The 4,296-nt window shown below is 45.9% G+C and overlaps 1 pseudogene; it reads left to right on the forward strand.

The window, feature by feature from the left end:
* Positions 1-2,728: 2,728 nt before the first annotated feature.
* Positions 2,729-4,296, forward strand: LOC139328258 (fibronectin type III domain-containing protein 11-like; annotated as a pseudogene).

The following is a 4,296-nucleotide window of genomic DNA, read 5'->3' on the forward strand; positions in this document are numbered from 1 at the left end:
TTGTGGTTATATATAGAGTATTGTGTTTTAGATTAATTGAGCATCTTATTAATCTCATTTCCACTGATGTCATTTCCACTGCCTTGATGAATGCCTGGGAATATTCATATGTATGTAAGTGAGCTAGCTTGTTAAGTTAAAGTAGTTGAGCCAGACCAACAAAATTGTTCAAAATGAGGAACTTTCTTCACCTCACACTTTCGGCCTTACTACATGCAAAACACAGAAACTTATATAAGATCTTGTACAATCATTAGCTATCGTCCAATAAAGTTCAATAAACTAACCACAATAAAAGTGGTTATCCTTGTAGTCCCACCATCCCCCAGGGTTTTGGATAGGCCTTGTTACCATTATGCACACTGACAACTGAGAAACTATGCCACTGTGCCTGCTTCAAATGTCATGTTGTTAATAATGGAATCATCAAATCATTGTCTGTATTTTCAGGTCATACTGAATCTTTTTCAAAGAATATTGATTTTTTTTTTTTTTTTGTTGGATAGCAATTGCATTTTTCATTTTTAATATGATATATTTCATTATTTAAGAGACTGTTGTGGAAGGACATAGTCCAAGGAGGGTTCAGTTTGTAGTGCTGTAGTTGACAGATGTGAGTGGGTGTGGTGAGAGATCCCTGTGATTGGCATGGATTTGGACTTTGGAGTGGTAATGGTAAATAGCTTGACTACAGACATGCTGATAATCTGTGATGATTTTACTGTCTGGATTTTTTATTTCTCCCAGCAGGTCAAAATTTAAGATACAACAATGTATTTACAACAGTTGTGTTTTCTCACTACACATACTTGGTGACATCATTAGAGAGCATAATGTATGTTTCCATGGTTATGCAGATGACACACAAATGTACATCTGTGCTGAACCAAATGATGCTGCAGGTATAGACCCCATTACTAACTGTCTTGAAGTTAAATGAGGACATAACTAAATCCTACTGGGTTTAAATCTTGAAGGTTACAAGTCTTGGTGTGATCCTAGACTCAGATCTAAGCTTCAAGTCCCACATCAACAAGGTGAGCTCACTGAACGTTTTTAAAAGAATGTAAAAAACTAATAGCTTGACTTTAGCCTTTCACTAGCTATGAATTGCTGATACAGGCTTTTGTGCTTATGCACTTCTGAGAATGGAGAGCAAGATCACGGCAACAAGGAGGGACCCACAGAAGGACCCACAGAAGGGCCCGGAACTGTTCAACTATCGGCCTATAACCTGCCTGAGAACAACATGGAAGTTCCTGTCAGGCACTATAGTGGCTAAGATGAGTAGGCACATGGATCAGTACATGAGTAGAGCACAGAAAGGAATTGGCAACAACACCGGAGGAGCCAAACACCAACTACTGGTTGACAGGGCAGTAACCCAGGACTGTAAGACCAGAAGTACCAACCTATGCATTTCCTGGATTGACTACAAGAAGCCCTATGACTCGATGCCACACACATGGATACTGGAGTGCCTAGACTTGTATAAGATCGACAGGACACTTAGAGCCCTCATCAAGAACTCTATGGGGTTGTGGAAAACAACTCTGGAAGCAAACTCACAGCCAATTGCAGAAGTGAGCATCAAATGAGGTATATATCACGGAGATGCATAGGCCTAAACCCTCTCAGCCAGATCATCACCAAGAGTGGCTTTGGATACCGATTCTGAAGTGGGACAACAATCAGCCACCTCCTCTACATGGATGACATCAAGCTGCATGCCAAGAGTGAGTGTGACATAGACTCCCTCACTCACCTCACCAGGATATACAGCAATGACATCAGGATGTCATTCGGACTGGATAAGTGTTGACGGATGGTGTGCAGAAGAGGGAAGGTGATCACCACTGAAGGGGTTGAACTACCTGAAGGCAACATAGCAGATGTTCAGGACAGCTACCAATACCTAGGGATCCTGCAGGCAAATGGCAATCATGAGGAGGCAACCCGGAGATCAGCCACAGCCAAATACCTTCAGAGGTTGAGGTAGGTCCTGAAGAGTCAGCTGAATGGCAAGAACAAGATCCAGACAATAAACACCTACACCCTGCCAGTAATCGGATACCCTGCTGGTATAATATCCTGGCCACTGGAAGAAATGGAAGCCACTGATATCAAGACAAGAAAGCTTCTTAAGATGCATAGAGGGTTTCACCACAAGTCCAGCATCCTGAGGCTATACACTAAGCGGAAGACAGGAGGCTGCGGCCTAGTGAGTGTCAGAGCCACTATCTAGGAAGAAACAGCAAGCCTCTGGGAGTACATCAGGAAGATGGCCCCTAATGATGACCTGCTGAGTGAATGCAGCAGAAGCCCAGTAAGGAGGAGCCAGAAAGGTTGGCATGGACAGACAAGCCCCTGCATGGCATGCACCATTGACAGCTTGAGGAAGTGGCTGACACAGTGAAAACATACCAGTGGCTGGAAAAGACTGGACTGAAAGACAGCACAGAGGCACTGATCAGGGCTGCACAAGAGCAAGCCTTGAACGCAAGGTCAATAGAGGTCAAAATCTACCACAGCAGACAAGACTCCAGGTGCAGTGTGCAAAGATGCCCCTGAGACAATCAGGGTGTAAGATGCTGGCAAGGAAGGCATACATGGAGCATCATAACCAGGTGGCTAGCATCGTACAGGTGGAAGACACCTCCAAAGGCGATTCAGAATGAGCGAGCCAAGAGCCTTTGGGACTTCCAGTTCCAGACAGACAAACTCGGTGATGGCCAACCAACCAGACATAGTGGTGGTAAACAAAGAACAGAAGACAGTCACAGTGGTGGATGTAGTGATCCCAAGTGACAGTAACATCAGGAAGAAAGAGCACGAGAAGCTGGAGAAATACCAGGGTCTCAGGGAGGAGCTGGAGAAGATGTGGGGCATAAAGGCAAAAGTAATCCCAGTAGTGATCCCAGTAGTGATCGGGGCACTCGGAGCGGTAACCCCCAAGCTGGGAGAATGGCTCCAGCAGATACCAGGAAGAACATCTGAGATCTCTGTCCAGAAGAGCGCACTCCTGGGAACAGCCAAGATCCTGCGCAGAACCCTCAAGCTCCCAGGCCTCTGGTAGAGGACCCAAGATTGACGGAGGCACAATACCGCTCCAGGCAGGGCAAGAAGGGGATAAGAAGGGGATAATATAATAATATTTATATACACACACACACACACACACACACACACACACACACACACACACACACACACACACATACACATACACATACGACATCCATTGTCGCCTGGTTTTGACAAGGAGGCGACGGAGAATTCACATTCGCCGTGTGTTTGGCCATCAAGTAGTATTTCAGACTGGATGTGCTGTGGTGATAACTCATTTCACACCAACAATACACACAGAAAACTTTGGTCTTGTCGGTCGACCCATATATATCCATCCATCCATCCATTTTCTATACCCCGACTATCCCTTTCGGGGTTGGGGGGCCAGGTGTCAGCGGGCGAGAGGTGGGGTACACCCTGAGCCGGTTGCCAGCCGACTGCAGGGCAACATATACAGACAAACAACCACTCACGCTCACACTCACACCTAAGGACAACTTTAAGTCACCAATTAACCTAATGAGCATGTTTTTGGTCTGTGGGAGGAAGCCGGAGTGCCCGGAGAGAACCCTCGCATGCATGGGAAGAACATGCAAACTTCACACAGAAAGGCCCCACCGACCTGGGGATCAAACCGGCGACCTTCTCATGCAGAGGAGCTAGTACTACTTGGAAATCCAGTGTGATCATTTGCTACCAACTGCAGACCAGCAGCAGCACACTTTATATTTGTCTGGCAGCATGTTGTAGACCAGCACAGTCTGCAGCATGCCATGACCTTGGCCAAAACCAGGTGAAGATCCTCCTCACACTTGTGGGAATGCTGAACCAAAAGATCAAAAGTGGCTGTCAGAAGCTTTAGGCCTTCATCGTTAAGTATGATGAAGGGTTTGGTGGACAGTGAAATGGCAGCTTCTGTGCAGCAGAAGCTGCAGCAAACCCCACAGTACATGAAAGACTTTGAGAGCAGAATGACTTGGAAGTTTGACCCACTGGATCTGCAGAACCAGCTCATCTCGCACCCTAACACAGCCATCATCCCCCAGCTTAGTGCATCACTGGACATCAAGATTCCAGTGATGTTTGACAGGTTCAGTCGTAGGCCAGCAGTCTATGGAGTCAAACCAAGAGTTTGAGATCCATGTAAAGAGCCTTCACCCTACTGCTACTGAACATGAACAGTTAACTACATATACATGCCAGTTGCACAACACACAGGTCATTTAA

This window comes from Chaetodon trifascialis, chromosome 3 (assembly GCF_039877785.1).
Source record: "Chaetodon trifascialis isolate fChaTrf1 chromosome 3, fChaTrf1.hap1, whole genome shotgun sequence".
NCBI classification, from domain to species: domain Eukaryota; kingdom Metazoa; phylum Chordata; class Actinopteri; order Chaetodontiformes; family Chaetodontidae; genus Chaetodon; species Chaetodon trifascialis.